Source organism: Rhinopithecus roxellana, chromosome 20, assembly GCF_007565055.1.
Source record: "Rhinopithecus roxellana isolate Shanxi Qingling chromosome 20, ASM756505v1, whole genome shotgun sequence".
Classification (NCBI taxonomy): Eukaryota; Metazoa; Chordata; class Mammalia; order Primates; family Cercopithecidae; genus Rhinopithecus; species Rhinopithecus roxellana.
Window position 1 is genome coordinate 68,986,742 of NC_044568.1, and position 24,516 is coordinate 69,011,257.

At 40.6% G+C, this 24,516-nt stretch overlaps 1 protein-coding gene and 1 pseudogene across 1 annotated transcript in view; one reads left to right on the plus strand and one right to left on the minus strand.

The window, feature by feature from the left end:
• LOC115895295 (transport and Golgi organization protein 6 homolog) overlaps positions 1 to 24,516 on the minus strand; it is a 121,725-nt gene that overhangs the window by 76,778 nt on the left and 20,431 nt on the right. The window lies entirely within an intron of this gene.
• On the plus strand, positions 6,790 to 6,889 carry LOC115895411 (annotated as a pseudogene).

Below are 24,516 nucleotides of genomic sequence, written 5' to 3' on the forward strand. Positions count from 1 at the left end.
GGAGAATGGCGTGAACCCTGGAGGCAGAGCTTGCAGTGAGCTGAGATCCGGCCACAGCACTCCAGCCTGGGTGACAGAGCGAGACTCCGTCTCAAAAAAAAAAAAAAAAGAAAAGAAAAAGAAAAAATTAAACCAAATAATTTTCTTTCTTCTAATTACAATTTTAATTGAGACAACAACCTGGTATACAGTATGACTCCTATAATATCAGCATAAATACATATAACTTTCCCAAAGAGCTGAGTCATCTTTACTATATATGCCAACCTATAAAAAAAAAAAAAAGGTGTGTAACTACTTACAGTAGTAGCTTGCAAGAAGGGGTTACATGCTGGGTGTATTTCACAACTATTGGCTAACCCATTTGATTATGAATTAAAATCTAGGGTTCTGGGATACCCACTACTATTTCCTAGTTTCTGATTAGGCAACAAAACCACTATTATCCCATCCAGGAGGGGTTCTTTGGTTTTGGTTGTTGTTGCATGTTTGTTTGTTCTTTTCTTTATCCAGATGAGATGTTCCTATTGACTCAGTTGAAACTTATTTGAACCAAAAGCTCCGAGATCCTAATTCACCTTTTAATGAAGGACAGCACACATTTGTCCCCTGACAAGGGCAAACATTCATTACTATCCTGCTGTGTCCTTAAAAATATGCATTAAATGGCTTTTACAAAAAATGGTACTGATTTCCAAGTTCCCCCACTCCATTTTCAGAAAGCATTCATGGCTGGGCGCAGTGGCTCACGCCTGTAATGCCAGCACTTTGGGAGGTCAAGGCGGGCAGATCACGAGGTCAGGAGATCGAGACCATCCTGGCTAACACAGTGAAACCTGGTCTCTACTAAAAATAAAAAAATTAGCCAGGTGTGGTGGCGGGCGCCTGTAGTCCCAGCTACTTGGGAGGCTGAGGCAGGAGAATGGTGTGAACCCAGGAGGCGGAGCTTGCAGTGAGCCAAGATCACGCCACTGCACTCCAGCCTGGGCAACAGAGCGAGACTCTATTTCAAAAAAAACCCCACAAAAAACAGAAAGCATTCACTACACACTATTTAGATGAAGAGGCACTCATGAAACTGAAGTTAAAGAGACCATCTTCTTTTCCTCAGGTATTTCTTTTTTTCTTTTTTACACGGAGTTTTGTTCTTGTTGCCCAGGCTGGAGTGCAATGGCATAATCTCAGCTTACCGCAACCTCCACTTCCCAGGTTCAAATGATTCTCCTGTCTCAGCCTCTCGAGTAGCTGGGATTACAGGCATGTGCCACCACACCTGGCTAATTTTGTATTTTTAGTAGAGACAGGGTTTCTCCATGTTGGTCAGGCTGGTCTCGAACTCCCGACCTCAGGTGATTCACCCGCTTTGGCCTCCCAAAATACTGGGATTACAGGTGTGAGGCACTGCACCTGGCCTCCTCAGGTATTTCTAAAAAGCTTCAGAGAAATGAACACAGTAAATCCAAGCCCACTTTTAGAAACTTACCCAGCAGATTCTAATGAGTGGGGTTTATCTTAGCTTAGTTCTAATGGCTTCTACTTTGTGCAATGGTAATGACAACACCTGGCTATTTGCATCTCCCTAGTCTCAGGAAGTCAGCACCAATCACCCTTATTGAGAAGCAAACAGCTGTGTGTTCAAGAAAGCCAGTGAAGGATCTAGATTCGTTTGAAAAGAACTTGATAAAAATGAGTTGCTTTGGAAGGTGATCAAGTGAGAGAGCTGAAAAAATTTTAACCTGCCTATGACTTGCCTGTATCAATTCTGGCATTGTGAAAAGATTCTTTTAACAAATTAGAATTTGGAAGATTTTTCATTAAGCTTTTCTTTCTTTCTTTCTTTTTTTTTTTTGAGACGGAGTCTCGCTCTGTCACCCAGGCTGGAGTGCAGTGGCGGGATCTCAGCTCACTGCAAGCTCCGCCTCCCGGGTTTACGCCTTTCTCCTGCCTCAGCCTCCCAAGTAGCTGGGACTACAGGCGCCCACCACCTCGCCCGGCTAGTTTTTTGTATTTTTTAGTAGAGACGGGGTTTCACCAGGTTAGACAGGATGGTCTCGATCTCCTGACCTTGTGATCCGCCCGTCTCGGCCTCCCAAAGTGCTGGGATTACAGGCTTGAGCCACTGCGCCCGACTATTAAGCTTTTCAATGGTACTCTGAAGTCTAGAGTGATAGATTCATTTATGTATATGAGATCCCATCTTTTTCCAGAAAGGATCTGAAATGACTTGCAACAAGAGATGCTTACATAGCAGAGGGGTGCTGTCGAATCTGAATTGACAAGCTTTGGGTGGCTGAGGTGGGCGGATGGCTTGAGGCCAGGAGTTCAAGACCAGCTTGGGCAACATAGCGAAAGCTTGTCTCTAAAAAAGGTATTTTAAAAATTAGCTGGGTGTGGTAGCATGTGCCTGCAGTCCCAGCTACTAGGGAGGCTGAGGTGGGAGGAGAACTTGAGCCCAGATGTTTGAGGACTGCAGTAAGCTATGATTGTGCCACTGCACTCCAGCCTGCGTGACAGAGCAAGACCCTGTTTCAAAAACACACACACACACACACACACACATACTAAACTTTTGGAGTTAGAGGACCTGCTAATTTCAAGGGCTCAATCATTCCCCTAGTTCACTAAAACAGGCCATAAAAGTGAAATTGAGAAAAATCAAGTGAGAAAAAGAATTCCACTCTTCGCCAGATTCTTATACCATTCTTTCAAAACTCTATTATTAACGTATGGGGGCTCTCTTCCTTCTCCTCCTGTCCCCCCGCTTTTTTTTGAGACACACATGTGAACACAGATAAAACCATTCCTAACTGCTCTATTTTCTACCAAGAAGTAACTAAAGAATATCTTATCCTCAGATTAAGGTACTGCTGGCTAAAACCAATTATATTTTCCAAAAATTGAATGATCACTTACAGCCAGCACTCCTCTGTAACCAGAACTTTACACACATTCTGAATAATGTTTTACTCCAGTGTTTCTCAAACACAAACATGGGCATTAACATTGCGCAATGCAACTTGATTATAATGTGGATCCTGGTGATTCAGAATTATTAGTAAAATGAAAATACAATATTTAAAAAACTATTTTAGAGAATATACATAGTCCTGAAAATACATCAGAATTTAATTTCCAAACTGCAGTTTAAGAAATATCTTTCCATCTAGCCAATTCAATGAAAACATCGAATGTAGACATACTATGTGCAAGGGACGCCATACGGCACTGGAGATTGAGAGATGATGGAAATTTTGTCCTTACTTTTAGGAAGTCAGAGGTACTAAGCAGGATGAGAGCAACGGGATGGGTGATATCTATTCTTCTTGGGGAAAATTTCATGGAGGAGGGAGCACTTAAACCTAATCTTGAAGAATGGTAAGGATTCTCATAGGGACAGACAAGAGGAAGATTGCTTCCGGTAGACAGAGCTGTGACAGCAGAGGCAAGATGGTGGCAGGGGTAGAGAGACAAAATATATGGCATATTTAGAAAACAACAGCTGTACCAGGTAACTGCAATGAAGAGCACAATGAGAGGTGAACATGATCAGAAATAGGCAGTGTCAAATCATGGAGGGTGTGAAATTAAAGATGTAAACAATGCAGAGCTGATAATGCTTTTTTGAGCAAGGAAATAGCTTAACTAGAGATACATTCTTGGTGGATTAGAATTAGATAATGTGTTCACTGAGGATGGAGGTCTTTGTTTGATAACACAGAATGAGGTTTTTAATCTCCAATGGATCATTCTACTGCAATGCCTTTAGCGTAACATTACTCTGGTGCAAAGTCACTGTAATCTCACTACAGTTGAAGAGTATGATAATCTTTTGGGAATCAAATCTCTCTTCCAAATGAATGATGGCACAAATAGTACTGGGACTGTTCTATTTAGTGAGGGTAGCAAATAGAATGATAAGATACACAGAATGATTGAAAACTTTCTAGATACTTTGGCAAGAGAAAGTCTTTCTCTATAACAGTTATAGAGGAATCAGGTCATCAATAGCATAGTCATGTAGGGGGTGGCCTCACCAGCTTAGCAGTGCTGATACCCATTTCATTCTCAGTACACACATGAAATAATTTAATTCACTTCAAGTAACTGATGTATCCTAATACGCCCTTCAGTTCCTGCCACCAAATGCCAAAGTATTCAGGTTAGCAGTGAATATTCTGTATAAGAAAACAATTCCATTTGCAATTGCATTGAAAAGAATAAAATAGGAATACATTTAACAAAAGAAGTGCAACACATACTCTGAAAACATTATTGAAAGAAATTAAAGAAGACAAATAAATGGAAAGACATCCCATGCTCATGAATTGAAAGACAATATTATAATGGCAATATCCAACATTGATCCACAGATTCAACACAATCCCTATCAAAATGCCAGCTGCTTTTGTTGTTGTTTTTGTTGCTGTTGCTGTTGTTGCAGAAACTGGCGACCTGATCCTAAAATTCATATAAGAATGGAAGGGATCCACAACAGTGAAAAGGTTGGAGGACTCACACTTCTGATTTTAAAACTTACTACAAATCTACAATAATCAAGATAGTACATACTGGCCTAATAATAGGTAAATCAAATAGAATAGAACTGAGGGTCAAGAAATAAACTCTTGGGCCAGGCATGGTGGCTCACACCTGTAATCCCAACACTTTGGGAAGCCGAGGCGAGTGGATCACCTGAGATCAGGCGTTCGAGACCAGCCTTATCAACATGGAGAAACCCCGTCTCCACTAAAACTACAAAATTAGCCTGGTGTGGTGGCACATGCCTGTAATCCCAGCTACTCGGGAGGCTGAGACAGGAGACTCGCTTGAACCCGGGAGGTGGAGATTTCAGTGAGCCAAGATCGCGTCACAGCACTCCAGCCTGGGCATACAGAGCAAGACTCCATCTCAAAAAAAAAAAAGAAATAAACTCTCCTATTTATGTTCAATTGATTTTTAACAAGAATGCCAAAACAATGGAGAAAGAATGAGGCAGGAACAACTTGATAGCCACATGAAAACCCCTTCTTGACACATGTACAAAATTAACTTCAGCCGGGCATGGTGGTTCACACCTGTAATCCCAGCACTTTGGGAGACTGAGGTGACTGAGGTCACCTGAGGTCAGGATTTTGAGACCAGCTTTATCAACATGGCAAAGCCCCATCTCTATTAAAAATACAAGAATTAGCCAGGCATGTTGGCAGGTGCCTGTAATGCCAGCTACTTTGGAGGCTGAGGCATGAAAATTCCTTGAACCTGGGAAGCAGAGGTTGCAGTGAGCTGAGATTGTGCCATTGCACTCTAGCCTGGGGAACAGAGTGAGACTCCATCTCAAAAAAAAAAACAAAAAACAAAAAACAAAAAACAAAACAAAACAAAACAAACAAAAAAAAACAACTTCAAATGGATCACAGATGTATGCATAAGAGATAAAATTGTAAAACTCTCAGTCCTTTGGGAGACTTAAGTGGGAGGATTGCTTGAGGCCCAGAGTTCAAGACTAGCCTGGGAGTGATGGCTTTGATCAACATAGCAAGATCTCGGCTGTACAAAAAACAAGAAAACGGAGTAAATCTCTGTGACTTTAGGTTAGACAAAGCCTTCTTACATATGATGCCAAAAGCAAAAGTGACAAAAGAAAAAAATGCATACGTTGGACTTCATCAAAATTAAAAACCTTTGTGCTTCAAATGTCGCCATCAAGAAAGTGAAAAGAATTTTGATAGTGAAGGAGGCTGTGTGTGGGGGAGGGAGCATATGGAAACTCTCTCGACTTTCTGCTCAATTTTTATGTGAACCGAAAACTGCTCTTAAAAAATTCTATTTTTTCTGAAAGAAAAAGTCTATTCTTCTTTTTTTAAAAAAAGTGAAAAGACAATCCACAAAATGGAAGAAAATATCTGCAAATCACATAAGTGTAAGGGACTTGTCTCTTGAATTTATAAAGAACTCTTACAACACAAAAAAGAAAGACAACTCAATTAAAAAATGATCTGAATAAACATTTCTCCAAAGAAGATATATGAATGTCCAAGAAGCACAGGAAAAGGTGCTCAACATCATTAATCACTGGGGAAGTACAAATCAAAACCATAAGGAGATATCATTTCATAATCACTGAGAGAGCTGTAATCAAAAGGGCAGACAATAACAAGCCCTGGTGAGAAGAAACTGGAACCCTTCTACACTGCTGGTGAAAATGTAAAATGGAAAACTTTGGAAAACAGTTTGGCAGTTCCTCAAAAAGTTAAACATAGAGTTACCATATGACTCGAGAGAACTGAAAACACTTTTCCACATAAAAACTTGTACACAAATGTACATAGCAGTTTTATTCATAATAGCCAAAAATTCACATATCCATCAACTGATGAATGGATTAAAAATGGGGCATATCCAGGCCAGGCATGGTGGCTCACACCTGTAATCCCTGCACTTTGGGAGGCCGAGGCAGACGGATCATGAGGTCAGGAGTTCAAGATCATACTGGCTAACACAGTGAAATCCGCCTCTACTAAAAACACAAAAAATTAACAGGGTGTAATGGCACATGCCTGTGATCCCAGCTACTCAGGAGGCTGAGGCAGGAGAATTGCTTGAACCCAGTTGGCAGAGGTTGCAGTGAGCCGAGATCGCGCCACTACACCCCAACCTGGGTGACAGAACAAAACCCAGTCTCAAAAAAAAAAAAGTGGCATATAAATACAATGGAATATTATTCAGCAATAAAAAGAAATGAATTACCAATACATGCTACAACATAGATGAACTTTGAAAACACTGAGCTTGCCTCAGCAGCAAATATACCAACACTGGAATGATACAGAGATTAGCATGGCTCCTGTGCAAGGACGACAGGAAAATTCATGAAATGTTCCATGTTTAAAATAAAAGAAAAAGAAAACATTATGCTAAGTGAAAGAAGCCCACATGGTGTATTTCGTTTATATGAAATGTCCAACTTTAAGTAAACCCTTAGAGCAGCAAGTACAGTAGTGACTGCTCAACTGGAAATGGATACAAGGTTGCTTTTGGGGTGATGAAAATGTCCTAAATTGATTGTAATGGTGATTACACAAGTCTGTGAGCATACAACAACAACAACAACAACATTGAGCTGTACATTGTAAATGGTTGAATTATATGATATATGAATTCTATTTCAATAAGTGTGTTTTTTGTTTGTTTTTGTTTTTGTTTTTGTGAGACAGAGTCTCGCTCTGTTACCCAGGCTGGAGTGCAGTGGTGCAATCTCAGCTCACTGCAATCTCCGCCTTCCAGGTTCAAGGGATTCTCCTGTCTCAGCCTCCGGAGTAGCTGGGATTACAGGCGTGTGCCACCATGCCTGGCTAATTTTTGTATTATTTTCTTTAGTGGAGATGTAGTTTCACCATGTTGGTCAGGCTGGTCTCGAACTCCTGACCTCAGGTGATCCACTTGCCTTGGCCTCCCAAAGTGTTGGGATTACAGGCGTGAGCCACCGCACCCAGCCAGAAGTCTGTTTTTTAAAAAATGAAATTTTGCGAATGGAAGGGTCAGAACGAGGACTGGAGAATCTATTTTTCAGTGAAGCTGGAAAAACAGAAGCAACATATAAAAATATTCACATACTGGAAAAGAAGCAGTCTATGTGTGTAAGCACAATCTGATATGAAACACAACCCTGCCTCCCAAAAACTCAGAGACCAAAGGCTTGGGACGAATCTCACAGACAATTCACAATCATTGCTGCCCTCAAACAGAGGAGGCAGGAGATACGGATTCTTTGGTAATCTGCCCACTATAGGAACTGAGTCCTGCCTCTACCACCAGTCAAGCAGAACCCAGGGCTTTCCCACTGCTTTCTGACTGGCATTGCTTCTGCCAGCTCTTCCTTTCCTTATTTGTCAGTAAACGATGGTGACAATATAATTTCAGTCTTTACTGCTTCAGAGCCGGCCATTTAATGAGTAACATTTGTAAAAGCCTTCTAAATTTTCATTGTTTCTGTTTTTGAAAAAATATTAGTATTATTTAAAAGTTTCTTAACCGAGGCAAGAAAAACACTCCAGATTCAGACTCTTGGAGCTCCTTATATCAAAGGCATTCAAACCAGAGCGACTCCACCTTGAATAGGAGCTGGGTGAAATGAGGATTCAACTTGCTATCTTTTTTTTTTTTTGAGACAAAGTTTCATTGTTGTTGCCCAGGCCGGAGTACAATGGCACAATCTTGGCTCACTGCAACCTCTGCTTCCTGGGTTCAAGTGATTCTCCTGCCTCAGCCTCCCGAGTAGCTGAGATTACAGGTGCCTGGCTAATTTTTGGTATTTTTAGTAGAGATAGGGGTTTTACCACGTTGGCCATGCTGGTCTCAAACTCCTGACCTCAGGTGATACACCTGACTTGGCCTCCTGGGATTACAGGTGTGAGCCACCATGCCTGGCTGCCACCTTTTATTCAATTTCGATTTTGGATTCTCTGTCCTTTATTTTGGGTAGATGGGAAAGTGGCCATGAGACCTCTGGCTTAGGAGCCTGACTGCAGCCTCCCATTGTCTGGGTGCCCCAGATGGGAGCACACCTGGCCGGCCACTTCCTTAGTAGCCCACCCTGTCACCCCTTCTCTGTAGTTTTGCTTTGGATAGTTGGGCAATTGTTTAAAGCAAGACACTTGGTTGTGAGTGGTCCCCCACTGTGTTGATCCTGGGATGCCAGAGTCATGTAATATTGTGGCCCCCAACTGTGTTAGGTCTCATGCCTTTGGGGTTCACTGCTGGATACTCCTGAGGTGCTCTGGGGTTTTCAGCATTTGGTATGTTTGTCATCCATGCCAGATGCTCAGCGGTGTTCAGGATTGGCATTCCCTCTACAACTGTGGGTTAGAGTCCCACCCTAGGGGAATCCTGGTCTTGCTTTTTCTTGTTTTCTATTCTAAAGTTATTGTTTTCTGTGACAGCATTTTCTTGTCTTATTGTCACTTCATTTAATGTTTTGATGCAGGAGCTGAGAATTTGCAGGGGTAGATAACTGGATAGAAAGATAGATAGAAAAAGTTCTGTGTCTAGTAAAGATCCTTGTTGGACATGGGAACAATAGTCCTGAAGGACGTGCTGCTAAGGTGCCCTTTAAGCAACGACAGCAAATTCAAATTAGGAAAAAAAGTTTAGCCATTTGGATAAGTCCCGATTTTGTCAGAGAAATAATTTGGGGCTGAGCACAGTGGCTCTTGACTGTAATCCTAGCACTTTGGGAGACCAAGGCAGGCAGATCGCGAGGTCAGGAGTTTGAGACCAGCCTGACCAACATGGTGAAACTCCATCTCTACTAAAAATACAAAAATTAGCCGGGTGTGGTGGCAAGTGTCTATAATCCCAGCTAATCAGGAGGCTGAGGCAGGAGAATTGCTTGAACCTGGGAGGCGGAGGTTGCAGTGAGCCAAGATCGCGCCACTGCACTCCAACCTGGGTGACAGAGTGAGACTCCATCTCAAAAAAAAAAAAAATAATAATAATAATAATAATTTGGATCTAGCTGTCTTTTATGAAACAGTGAGTTTGTATTACTATCTCATGACCAGAGTTTCAAGATAAAAGCTATTGAATCTTTATGTGTGTGCATACATACATGTGTGTTTATGTATATTTATATTTATTATGCTATATATTGTCTACAGGGTAACAGATTGACTTATAAATAAAAGAGCACTCATAAATTAAGTAAGTAAGTCCAAGCATTTTTCAAGTTCATTTAATTTAAACTCATTAAAATTTAGGATTACTAAAAATTCATATATAATTCTGTATGTAAAATGTGCCAAAGAAGATATACTGTTATTGAAAAAAAAATTTTTTTTGCCAATTCAGATGTTATTTAAAGTGGGGTTTAAAATGTGGATTTAGGAAGAAAATAGAAACAAGGTAGAAAGAAAAAAAAAACAGTAAGTAGGGGAGAGAGATGAGTAGAAAGTTATGGATAGGAAGATGTATTTTTGGTAAGGAAGGCTATAAAGAAAAGAAATTTTATGTGAGAAAGGATCTTGTATGGTAAATTCTTGTTCTAAAGTAGAATGACTGATTATTTAGGAAAGAAGAAAGTATAGGACAAGTCCTAAGTCATAGATGGTCTACATAAGTCGTGATAAAGTTCATAAAAGATAACTATTAATTTTTTTTTTTTTTTTTTTTTTTTTTGAGACAGAGTCTCGCTGCGTTGCCTAGGCTAGAGTGCAGTGGCGTGATCTCTGCTCACTGCAAGCACCGCCTCCTGGGTTCACACCATTCTCCTGCCTCAGCCTCCTGAATAGCTGGAACTACAGGTGCACATCACCACACCTGGCTAATTTTTGTATTTTTAGTAGAGACGGGGTTTCACCACATTGACCAGGTTGGTCTCAAACTCCTGACCTTGTGATCCACCCGCCTCTGCCTCCCAAAGTGCTGGGATTACAGGCATGAGCCACCACGCCCGGCCTAAACTTTTTAATATAATTAAATAAACCACAATGAAAGAAAATTTATTTATAATAGTCTATCTAAATTTTGGTCCCCTATATTAAAACACATTTCTTAAAGTATTGGTTTGCTTTCAGTAAGACTGAAATAAATACTGACTTTTAATTCTAACATCTGTTTTCTTTTCCCTTGAAAAGGTATGTTCTTCATAAGCTCAAAAATGGCTGCTCTAGACTCCTGGGAAAAACAATATGGTGCTTACCTTCTGCTGTAGCTCAGTAGCAAAGGCTTTGCTCTTTTGTGATGGTGGCCTGGATTAAACTCCTGGCTTAGGGATGAGTTCCTTTTGATTTGACACTTGTGGGACTTTTGCCATTTATTTATTCTTTTTCCCTCTATGGACAGCTACTGATTTCCTGACTTGAATTTTCTTTTCTCTGAGCTACCTTAGGCATGATTCTAGATCTCATAAAAACTGCTTGCCGTCTCTTTGGAGACACTTCGTACGTCCATGGTTAAATCATAACTTTCATTAAGGCTTTTTTGTTTTACTTGGAAGAATACCTTTGAGGGGGGAAAAAGGGGGCTTAAAAGCCAGAGGTGTTGGCTGCTTGTCCTGGCTAAAGTCTAATGATAAAAGATTTAGAAAGATTTTTTTTTTTTTTTTTTTTTTTTTTTTGAGATGGAGTCTTGCTCTGTCACCCAGACTGGAGTGCAGTGGTGCCAACTCAACTCACGGCAACCTCTACCTGGGTTCAAGCGATTCTGGTGCCTCAGCCTCCCAAGTAGCTGGGACTACAGGCGTGTGCCACCAAACCCAGCTAATTTTTGTATTTTTAGTAGAGAAAGGGTTTCACCATGTTGGCCAGACTGGTATCAAACCCCTGACCTCAGGTGATCTGCCTGCCTCAGCCTCCCAAAGTGCTGGGATTACAGGTGTGAGCCACCGCATCTGACCCAAAAGGACTTTTTTAAAAAGTGCTCTATGGTTAAAAGTCAGCTTAATTAAAAACAGATACCCAATATATTAGTCCATTTTATACAGCCAAGACTGGGTAATTTATAAAGAAAAGAGGTTTAATTGACTCACAACTCTGCATGGCTGGGGAGTCCCCAAGAAACTTACAATTATGGTGGAAGGGGAAGAGGCATGTCTTATATGGCAGCAGGCAAGACAGAGCAAGCAAGACCAGGGAAAACTGTCTTATAAAACCATCAGATCTTATGAGAACTCACTCACTATCCTGACAACAGCATGGGGGAAAACATCCCTATGATCCAGTCACCTCCTACCTGGTCCCTTCCTCAATACATGGGGATTATGGGGATTACAATTCAAGATGAGGTTTGGGTAGGGGCACAGAGCCAAACCATATCACCCAAGTTTTATATATATATATAAATTAAAAGGTTTTATGCCTTTTCTTCGATCTTATTTTTTTGGTTTGTTTTTCTTCTCAGTCAACTGAATTATTTCTCCAGTATTTTTTCTTGCTACCCTTGATGCCCACATGAGAGGACCTATGGTAATTTCTGACAGCTTGGGACTCCTTGGGAGAAAAATAGATGTCACAGATCCTGTTTTGGAAGAAAAAGCTGTTTTCCTCATGGAACTCCAAAAACTGTAAGCAGACAGGTCCCTCTCAAAATCTAAGGCTCTGCTCTGTTTTGCATCACGTTACTTGATCTTTTTTTTACTTTTGGGGGTATCAGAAATTATTTTGCATTACGAGAGAACTTTTAGCCATGGTGTAACAGCTAGGTAGGACATATACTTTTAGGAATAGCTGATGGCAGTTGCTTACGGTGAGCGGTTATTACTACAGGCCAATACTTCTTTCTTCTCATATTTAAATGAAAAAAGCGTGCTCTTGGGTACCTAAAAGGTATGAAATGGGGAATGGGCAGATGGGCTTTGGGTTGGCCACCAGCCTTGGGGGAACGTCTTTGCAGTGAAATGCAAGGTAAAAGCATGGCATTGTCTGGTCCCATGGTGTTCCTTTTTTTTTAGGAATCCAGAATCTAGCGTAAAAATGGGATCCTTGATTTTTGGAGATCTGTTTTGTTTTCTAGCTGTGCCTGCTTATTTGGCCCTAGAAACTGCAGGCTTTAATAAGAAACTTAAAAACTGGCAAATGAGAAATCTTACAACTACTGGATCTTCTGTCTGTGTATTTATATGTGCTGTATGTATAATGTTTAATAAAAGAGCTCTAAATAATAGGCACAAAGAAAAATAAGACTTAAATACTTGCTAGAAAAATAAAAACTTTAGTGTCTTTTAGTACGCATAACTAATAGTCTTTTAAAAATAAAGAAAGTTTAGCCGGGCGCGGTGGCTCAAGCCTGTAATCCCAGCACTTTGGGAGGCCGAGACGGGCGGATCACGAGGTCAGGAGATCGAGACCATCCTGGCTAACACGGTGAAACCCCGTCTCTACTAAAAAATAAAATACAAAAAACTAGCCGGGCGAGGTGGCAGGTGCCTGTAGTCCCAGCCACTCCGGAGGCTGAGGCAGGAGAATGGCGTAAACCCGGGAGGCAGACCTTGCAATGAGCTGAGGTCTGGCCACTGCACTCTAGCCTGGGCGACAGAGCGAGACTGCGTCTCAAAAAAAAAAAAAAAAGAAAGAAAGTTTAAAGATTACTGGTAAAATAAAATAAAAATGTCTTCAAAATTTGGACATTTGGTCTAAATCATGCAGGTCAGATATTAGGTTTGCTAAGCGCTTTAAGGTCATAAACTGTTTCTATGACTTTTGGTAATTGTTCAACTTACCTGCGTTAGAGCCATTTAATTCAGGATAAGGCCTGGGAACATAGAGGGTGAGCCATTTCCCCCTAACTGTGCTGGCAAGAGTCAGACTTTATAGGCAGTTCTGTCCTGCATACTAGGCTCTGCACCTGGTATGTAATTAAAATTTCTTACACTAGGCCTGGCGCGGTGGCTCAAGCCTGTAATCCCAGCACTTTGGGAGGCCGAGACGGGCGGATCACGAGGTCAGGAGATGGAGACCATCCTGGCGAACACGGTGAAACCCCGTCTCTACTAAAAAATACAAAAAACTAGCCGGGTGAGGTGGCGGGCGCCTGTAGTCCCAGCCACTCGGGAGGCTGAGGCAGGAGAATGGCGTGAATCTGGGAGGCGGAGCTTGCAGTGAGCTGAGATCCGGCCACTGCACTCCAGCCTGGGGGCAGAGCAAGACTGTCTCAAAAAAAAAAAAAAAAAAAAAAAAAAAAAAGGCCGGGCAGGGTGGCTCAAGCCTGTAATCCCAGCACTTTGGGAGGCCGAGACGGGCGGATCACAAGGTCAGGAGATCAAGACCACCCTGGCTAATACGGTGAAACCCCGTCTCTACTAAAGAATACAAAAAACTAGCCGGGCGACGAGGCAGGCGCCTGTCGTCCCAGCTACTTGGGAGGCGGAGGCAGGAGAATGGTGTAAACCCGGGAGGCGGAGCTTGCAGTGAGCTGAGATCCGGCCACCGCACTCCAGCCTGGGCGACAGAGCCAGACTCCGTCTCAAAAAAAAAAAAAAAAAAATTCTTACACTAAAGAAATTAAAATTACATGTTTTTGGTAAAAAGGCACGAGAATGTGTTTTTTTCTTAAAAAAATAAAGTAATTTTGTCTAATTTAGAGGGTGTAAGAATCGTTTTAAATTTAAAAAGATAGGATAAAACTAAAGGCCTAAACAAGTTGTAGAAGGTTTGTGAAAATTTAACCTTGTAAAGAACTGTATGGGAGCAAGTTGACTAAAATTAAAAGAATATTGGTCAGGCTTGGTGGCTCATGCCTGTAATCCCAGCACTTTGGGAGGCAAAGGTGGGCAGATTACTTGAGGTCAGGATTTCAAGACCAGCCTGGCCACATGGTGAAGTCCCATCTCTACTAAAAATACAAAAAATTAGCCAGGTGTGGTGGCATGCACTTGTAATCCCAGCTACTCAGGAGACTGAGGCAGGAGTATTGCCTGAACGTGGGAGGCAGAGGTTGCAGTGAGCTGAGATTGTGCCACTGCACTCCAGCCTGGGCAACAGAGTGAGAGCCTGTCTCAAAAAAAAAAACAAAAAAGAAAAAAAGAAAAAAAACAAAAAAAGAACGATTTTTGTTTACCTTTAAAATAAACTATAGGAAAAAAAGAGGATAGAAAAGAGATTCAGTTGACCTCATGCTGTTTTTATTGGATCTTGTCTGGAAAGCTAAGTCTTCCCTTCATCAATGAGTAAAAGTTTTTGTCCTTTTGAAATCTTTGAGTTATTTTAGCTAAATAAACGACCTGTGATTCTATTTTATAATATCAAGTGTTTTTGTTTTTGTTTTTGTTTTTGTTTTGAGACGGAATCTCGCTCTGTCACTCAGGCTGGAGTGCAGTGGCCGGATCCCAGCTCACTGCAAGCTCCGCCTCCCGGGTTCACGCCATTCTCCTGCCTCAGCCTCCCGAGTAGCTGGGACTACAGGCGCCCGCCAGGTCGCCCGGCTAGTTTTTTGTATTTTTAGTAGAGACGTGGTTTCACCATGTTAGCCAGGATGGTCTCCATCTCCTGACCTCGTGATCCGCCCGTCTCGGCCTCCCAAAGTGCTGGGATTACAGGCTTGAGCCACCGCGTCCGGCAATATCAAGTGTTTTAAGCCTTTGACACTTGACAAGTTTCCAAAATCAAATTCTAAATTAAGTCTTTTTCTGACTCAATTATTCCTTTTAGATATTAGGTCCCCTAAAGTCCAAAAATGACATATTTGGTATATTAAAAGCATACAGGAAGCACTGTTAAATATACAATGGTATTTGACTTTCTTTGGGCTGTCTTTGTATAAATGTGTTACTGGTATGTGTTCCAAAATTATGTGAAACTCCTATAATTCTGATTATGACTTAGTGTACATTATCAGTAATAATTATAATTGTTATGCTAAATTATTTTCTGCCACAGGGGTAACCACATTTCCTTGCTAATAGCATCTTTGGCTGTGGTTGCCCTAAGCCTTTTTGTCATCCACAGACAATTGTCTTGTTTCGATCCTCTACAAAAGATGGTTTGTAATCAGGTATAGGATTCTGACAAGCACTCTTCAATATACATCTCTGATAGCTTTGGAAAGTGTGCCACTAAACCAGAGAAAAAAACTTTCAAGACTCTCTTGGAAAGCTAATGTGTTTATAGATATCAAGCAAAACAGGAATTAATTGCATAGATTGAACTAATAAAATACTAAAATAATCTTTTTATGATTTTTTGCTTAAAACACTGCTGATTCTTTCTGTTTGGTTTTTCACAGTCAAAAAAACTTTTGAGCTATTTACAGCTTTCAACAATTGAGTAAAGTATACCCCTATAAGGAGTATAAAACAAAGTTTTTGTCCAGAAACAAAATATGGAGCATGTTTCTTTTTCACTATCTGATTTCTCCAGAATTTGGAAACTATTTGTGAGTATTGTTAATTTATGGCAATGCCGTTATTTGCATAAATGTAATAAGAACCTGTTTTCTTTTGTAACAGGACACAACTAGAAACACTGGTTATTTTACCAAGGTTTTGACTGGAACGGCATGCTTTCCAATATAAACAGACTGTTTTAAGGGACCAAAGTTGACTCATAGAGCTAATAAAAGCCCCTTAGGAAAACTGGCCTCATACCTTTTCTACACAGTCTCTGTACAGAGTTCCTGACCTGCAGTAAGTAAAAAATGTTGCTTTCTGACAGGCCCAGGAAATATAGGTTATCTTGGGATCTCAAGAAAAGAGGAATTCACCCAACTCATACAAGTATTTGCAGGCACAGATTAATTTGTGGCTGGACTCGAGGCTCATACAAGTCTGAGAAGGCTGGGCATGGTAGCTCATGCCTGTAATCCTAGCATATTGGGACGCCGAGGTGGGAGGATCACCTGAGCTCAGGAGTTCAAGATCAGTCTCGGCAACATGGCAAAACCCTGTCTTTACTAAAAAATACAAAAATTAGCCAGGCGTGGTGGTGCACACCTGTAGTCCCAGCTACTAAGAGGCTGAGGTGGGAGAAGGGCCTGAACCTGGGATGTTGTGGCTGCAGTGAGCCAAGATTGTGCCACTGCACTCCAGCCTGGGTGACAGAGTGAGACTTGTCTCAATCAATCAATCAAGTCTGGGATTTCTATGGAACAATGTTTCATCAAAGACAATTTAAAAAGGAGTTTCTATGGCAAATAATTATTCTTGCAGCACTTTATATACATGATCAGGCCAAGTTTAATAAGACAAAAACTTATTTTGCAAACAAACTGGTTCTACCATGATTTGTCTTTAGTAAAAATGAGAGACTGGAGAGAGAAAAATTATGATTCAAAAACTATGGTACACCTGTTATTAGGTTCTAATCACATCCATTGTTTTTGAATTTTTCCTGCAATTTAGACGGATCCTGCTTACTCCTGTGAACCAACCAATGATCTCTGGTGGCTGCTCAGAAGAAACGATAGGGATGGGTAATGTGAAAATCTGGATGAGTATTCTAGTTCTGGGCATGACCTCACATCAGCTTGGTTACAATTGCTCAGTTCATGAAAAGCCTTCTTATTTAGTTTACTTGAGATAATTTCACTTATTTTGCTTTACTGCTATGGAATATATTGCCGTTGTACTCTTTGTGTAGGAATGCAGGATAAGCCTACTCAACATTTTCTTAAATTGAACACTTATGAATCTTCCAGATTATACCTTCTGTTGAGACTCAGTTATGAATGGCCCTCACCATACCAACACCTTCTCATTGAGCTCCTCTCTACCTTGAATACAAGAGACCCTAGTAATTAGGTAAGAATATCATTCCCCCCATTCAGCCTGAAGAAGTTACAGAAGATAGATCTTCATCCCTTTATAACCCTTAGGATTAAGGGTGCCCTTGTAAAGGGGAGGGAGGAAATATGTCAGAGGTGTTCTAACTAGAGTGACTCCATCTTGAATAGGTACTAGATAAGATGAGGATGAGACTGCTGGGCTGCATTCCCAGGAGGTTAGGCATTCTTAGTTACAGGATGAGATAAGAGGTCAGCGGGACTGGTTTCACAAGATACAGGTCACAAAGACCCCACTGATAAAATGAGATGTGGTAAAGAAGCTGGCTAAAACCCTCCAAAAACAAAATGGTAACAAAAGTGACCTCTGGTCATCCTCACTGCTCATTATACACTGATTATAATGCATTAGCATGCTAAAAGAAACTCCCACCAGTATTATGACAGTCTATAAATGCCATAGCAATGTCCAGACATTACCCAATGTGGTCTGAAAAGGAGAGGAATCCTCAGTTCCAGAACTCCCCAATCCTTTCCTGGAAAACTCATGAATAATCCATCCCTGCTTAGCACACAATTAAGAAATAACCATAAGTATACTCAGTCAAGTCGTCCGTGCTGCTGCTCTGCCTATGGAGTAGCCATCCTTCCATTCCTTTACTTTTCTTAATAAATTTGCTCTCACTTTATTCTGTTGGCTCACTCTTGAATTCCTTCCTAAGTGAGGCCAAGAACCCTCACGGCCGCCATGAACCCCAATTTTGGGATTCACCCTGTGACACTTAAACACAGTGGGCCATTTGGTCCAATATTCCATAGTTTCCACATATAGCTGCATCAAATCACATTTGACAGACATTAACCCACAGATGTTAAGATCTTATGCCAGAAGTTAAAAACCTTTGTGCTCCAACCTTTTTGTTTTGCTCAATCCAAATCTCTTCTGTTCTTTATTTCATTTCCTCTACGGACCAGGTTGAAGTAGAGATGAAGAACTGGAGTCTTTTTCTGTGTCTTTGAATTTTAATCTTCTTTCCAGGCTCCAGGATCTCAATTAGAGTGTTTAAATGCCCCCTGTAATCTAACTAGTTGAAGTATGCTCTTCCTTTCTCCAGGACTGTACTCTGTGTGCTTTCAGTTTGATATTAAATATTTTGGGGAGAAAAAAGGTAAAAGCTTAAAATAGTCAAAGGATGCAATACATATTTGACCTCCTGAAATCAGTTACTGAAAAAAGGGATCCAGATAAACGACTTTTCCTCCTGTCTTGGATGCCATTTATTTGGGTACTAAAGTGTATGGATCTCTAGGGATGACACCCTGGAGAGCCACATGTCCTCAGCAGAAACATCTTATTGAACCAGTCAACGAGGAAACAGGAGACAAAATATAGATCTGACTCTGTTCATGTGCCCTTTTTTTGTGCTCGCTAACATCTACTCTTTTTTCCATGCATTTCAGGGCCTAGAACTCAACCTCACTACTGTTAAGAAATATAATAGGCCGGGCGCGGTGGCTCAAGCCTGTAATCCCAGCACTTTGGGAGGCCGAGACGGGCGGATCACGAGGTCAGGAGATTGAGACCATCCTGGCTAACACGGTGAAACTCCGTCTCTACTAAAAACTACAAAAAAACTAGCCAGGCGAGGTGGTGGAGCCTGTAGTCCCAGCTGCCCGGGAGGCTGAGGCAGGAGAATGGCATGAACCCAGGAGGCGGAGCTTGCAGTGAGCTGAGTTCCGGCCACAGCACTCCAACCTGGGTGACAGAGCGAGACTCCATCTCAAAAAAAAAAAAAAAGGAAAGAAATATAATAGAAGAATCACTGGTTTCTTGTAACATTTCATGAATACAATTTATTACCACGTGTGAGCCAGAGTCAACACAGTTTACAATTTCTGTCAAGGTCCAAAGGAAATCAGATTGACATGGCAGATCCCAACAGGCAGGATTTCCTCTCCAAAAGCCATTTAGAGAATTAAATAATTTAAATGCAATTAATTTTTGATGAAATTCATCACTAAAAAATTCATAGGTAAATTTTGATCTATTAACAACAGTTACTTTTCAGCCTTGAATTTCCCCTTCAGCTCTGGAGAAATCATCTCTTTTCTGACTTCAGTTTCCCTCTTCCACATAGCCCTTTATGAACAGAAGAGGGATCTTAGTTAATATAATGTATGCAGCTACAGTGCAGCACAGACATAAAATGCTGTGGAATAAAACACTACTGTGTGCATTTGTAAGCCTCTTTATCTGCAAAATACTTCTATGTCTATTATCTTGTTTGAGCCTCACAAGAATCTGAGATAGGTAGAATAAAATATTATTAACCCTGTATCACAAATAAGAAAGTAAAATTTAAAAGGGGCTCATCCCTTTTAAGTCCTAAAACAAAGGACTTAAATGCAGCCAACGGATTGCCCCACATCTCTGACATTTCAAGGTCCTTGCACTTTTCATCTTTCTTTGTTTAACTTCGTAAGGCATGGGTAGAAGGGAATCCAGTGACTTAGTCTTAAAATGGTGCATAAATAACAGGGTACAATGAAAATAAGTTCTAGTCCATGGGCAAACACCAATTGGCACTGAGTAGTCTTGGTTAAGGGCTGGAATCCTATTCATTCTAGCCTGGAAAGGAGAAAAAATTCCCCTCTTCCTTCCCACTTTCAAAAGTGGAAAGAACGGAACACTTCCGATTTCCCAACCATGAAGGATGACTGAGAATGGCCTTGTGAAAGCTGTTAAAGCCCTATATGGATGCACATATTAGAGCACTGCAGAGTGTTGGAGCCAAAGCCATCTATCTTCTGGTCTTGATGGGGCTTGCCAGGCACACAGGTCACAATAGTCAATGGGCAAGAATGCTGGGTAGTCCCTGAATAGATTTCCCCCAACTGGTGTCTACATGTCAGGACCCATTTTTCTCCCTAAGGCTAATTGTTGATCTGCTGCTTTTGTTTTTTCATTCATTTCCTCTTTAAGGTAATGTAACCAAGAGGTGACCCTGAAGTAGCAGTGGGTTAGCAAAGATTTCAGGGGCTCTTAAGCTTTCCCTATCCGGTCACACACAGACCACACAAGTAGGAATGATTTAGATGCAAATTATATGTAAATAGACTTTGACAGGCTTAGATTGGGACCATGAGAAGATCCCTATGGGACAAGTTATTAAACAAAAAGAAACTTGATAGTGCAACTATTGTTGGTGTAAGTAACCTACCAAGAATGTTTTAAAGAGACAGAGAGATCTTATCTTCAAATACTTCTTCTATTAGCAAATTGTATTGCCTCAGATTCTATTTAATCATTCAAACTTTATTCCTTTGGATTAAATAGTCTCCTTATTGAAAATACAAAATAAGCTGGGTGTGGTGGCTTATTCCTGTAATCCCAACATTTTGGGAGGCTGAGGTGGGAGAATTGCTTGAGCCCAGGAGTTTGAGATTAGCGTGGGCAACATGGTGAAACCCCATCTCTACAAAAGAAATTTTTTTTTTTTTTTTTTTTAAATTAACTGGACGTGGTGGTGTGTGCATATGGTCCTGGCTACTTGGGAAGCTCAAGTGGGAGGATTGTTTGAGCCCAGGAGGTAGAGGCTACAGTGAGCCATGATAGTGCCACTGCACTCCAGCCTGGGTAACAGAGGAAGAACCAGTCTTTTGGAAAAAAAAAAAAACAAAACAAAATCCCAGGAATGGCTACAGAATAGAAGGCTACTATCACCTCTTAGCAAATATTAGTATATCTACTACCTGCTTCTTACAGGCTGGGAAAGAATAAGAGAAAGACTTGAAGGTAGGTCAATGTCTGAAATTTGTTTAGTTTCTAGAGATGGTCAAACCTGGGTAAGGACCTGTAGAGGGAAGTTTTAAACGGGAGAGGAGAAGAAAAAAAAGAGGTAAGTGAGGGGAACTGAAAAAGACACAGAGGCCTACTTTGCACTTCAACTTGCAAAAGGATGTTTTCTTTCTCTTTCTTCAGAAATCAGAGTGATGTGCAAATAAAAACCATAACTAAATATCTTTCAGAGTAAAACAATGTACAGGAAATGCTTTGTATTAGTGGATTTTTGGCAACTCAACAAACTAAAACAACACAGAAACATAGACAGTTTGAAACAGGAGATGCCAGAACTTCTATAGTTACGTATTAACTAGATTACTCATTCCATCTGAACAGCTCATTGAACTCCAAGATTGGCTTAATCAGTGCATAAGCTTTCAGTTTACACAAAGGTACCCTATGAGGAAAATCTACAATAATTGACTCTAGTGTGTTACTGACAAGACAAACAGATTGGTTCTCCTGAAAAGTGTGCTCCAGACAGTAAGTGCCTCCAGAAACTTCCTTGAAGGGTGAAATTATAACAAAGTCCAGAAATGTAATCATCAGGAAGGAAAAATTCTAGGTTTATGGTAACTTATTTTAAAAACTGAAAGAAGAAAAAAATCCCAGATATTTTAAATGAATGAGACGTTCTTTACAATTCTGTAATCATGAAAGTATTAAAACTATTCCTGTGATTTAATTAATTTAATTAGATATATAAAAGTTCAAACTCATTAAAGCATGCCCAAGAGTTCGTTAGCCTCATAATATTGACAAATGCAAATCAGGAAGCCCGTGGATTGAGACTACAACTCATGTTTAAATTATTAACAGATCATCCATCCCTCAAGTGCTATGAATCAATTCCAACCACATCAAGCCAGGGAGAGGAAAATTAAGTAACATTGTGTTCCTAAAAGGAAAACTGTATTTCAGTTACACTGTTTACTCTCTTGCAAGCGCGTAAGTCAAAATGAATGCAAAAATCTATTTCAAAACTTGCAAAGAGAAAATCAGGTGCTTCATTATTCTGTGTTCTTTCTCATACATATATTTAAGTAGAATCCAAATGAATGCTTTAATTTATTCTGAATTAGAATAGTGAGAAGACAAAAGTATGAAGACACTGAAAATAAAAATAACAGCAGAATAAAATGCTGAAACATCTAAGCATAATTATGTTGTTATCTTTAAAGAAAGAAGCCCTTGCCAATGACATCTTGTGTCTCCTAAGCCAGTGATTCCTGCAGCTGGTGATTTTTAGAAAAGAACTGCAATATCCACTTGAATCTATTTAAAGAGATCTAATTATAAAAGATAAGATTTCTGCTTTTTTTTGAGACGGAGTCTCGCTCTGTCACCCAGGCTGGAGTGCAATAACGCATCTCGGCTCACTGCAACCTCTGCCTCGCGGGTTCAAGCGATTCTCCTGCCTCAGCCTCCAGAGTAGCTGGGACTACAGGTGCGAGCCACCACGCCCGGCTAATTTTTGTATTTCTAGTAGAGATGGGGTTTCACCATGTTGGTCAAACTGGTCTTGAACTCCTGATCTCAGGTAGTCCACCTGCCTTGGCCTCCTAACGTGCTGGGATTAAACAGGTATGAGCCACTGCGCCCGGCCAGATTTCTGCTTTTTAACATAGAATACAAAGCTTGATTTGAGAGGGAAAAGGGACATAATAAAAACTTGGAAAGATGAGTAATTTCCAAAGCATCTCTGTTGAAAAGCAAACAATGAAGGGCTGTCACAGAAACAAATATATCTACTTAGATTTTTATCCTGGAGTAGAACAGGATGATCACACATTTTACTCAACTGAAGGGCTACTTACTAGGGTTGACTTTTGCCTTGGGATAATGCAGCAATGTGATGTACTCATTCAAAAATAACACATAAAAAAATAGCAACCAACATTTATTCACCCCTTAACATGAAAGACACTGGTTCTGAACACTTAACATATATTATCTTATTTAATTTCATAACCATCCTATCAGGTATTTAATAGAATTATCCCCACTTTACAGATAAGGAACAAAGAAGTTATATAACTTGTTTATGCTAGTAAATGTTACAGTCGAGATCAAAACTCAGTTACTTATGACTCCAGGGTCACAGATAGCACTTCTGTTAAAGAAAACTAAAATGCATTCCAAAGTTAAGTCCATATGTCGAATTCTTATTTACCTGCCCAGTGGCTGCCACTGTAGATGGTCCCACTTCCCTACTTTGGTATCTGGCAACCCCACTAGAGGACTAAATATAGTGATAAATTTATCTCTGCGATGATACTCATATATTTATAAGAGACTTCATATATATTACTTTATTTGAGCCTCTCAATAGTTTTGTGAGAATAGTTGCTGGGTGGATTATAACTCCATTTTCACTAAATGTTTTTTTAAAAAAAGGATGATGGTCTCTCATTTATTCCTCTGAATTGCCAGTAGTATTCACATTTTCTCACCATTTTCACAGCCATTCCTCTAACCAAAATCTTCATCTCTTTGTGTCAAGGAATACCACAACCACCTCCCAGCTTTCTCTCAGGCTCCAGGCTCTCCTTTCTTTTTTATTTTTACTTTTTGAGACAGAGTCTTGCTCTGTCACCTGGGCTGGACTGCAGTGGCACAATTTTGGCTCACTGCACCCTCTGCCTCCCTTTAATCAGATTCAAGTGATTCTTCTGCCTCAGCCTCCCGAGTAGCTGAGATTACAGATGCATGCTACTATGCCCATCTAATTTTTGTATATTTATTTATTGATTGATTGATGAAATCTCACTCTGTCTCCCAGGCTGGAGTATACAGTGGTGCGATCTCGGCTCACTGCAACCTCTGCCTCCTAGGTTTAAGCAATCCTCCCACCTCAGCCTCCCGAGTAGTTAGGATTACAGGAGTGCACCACCACACCCAGCTAATTTTTTTTTTTTTTTTTGTATTTTTACAAAATACAAAATACATGTTGGTCAGGCTGGTCTCGAACTCCTGACCTCAAGTGATCCACCCACCTCAGCCTCCCTAAGTGCTGGTATTACAGGCATGAGCCATCATGCCCCGCCTAGGCTCTCCTTTCTTCAGCATCTTTCATGTCCCTGCCAACCACACACCTATACATTTATCATCATGCTGTTTCCTTTAAGAATCTATAGTGATTCCCAAATGGCCATCATGGCAAGTCTAGGCTCCTCTGCTCAACTCTCAGAGCTATCTGTGGTATGGCTCTACCCTATCTAGCCTTTCTTTTTCCAAGGTACCAACACAACCTCAACAGAGGGGCAGGTTAAGTCTCAGTTCTTCATTCTCACCATATACATCCCACTTCTGTTTTGTTCTCATGCTTTCTTTCCTATCTGGGGACATCTTTTTTCTGTCTTTATCATGTGTAAGCCTTTGTTCGAGATCTACCATCATCTCTTGCCCCAACAACATCCTAATAGGTCTCTCTGCTTCAAGTCTTGTCCCATTCTAAGTCATCC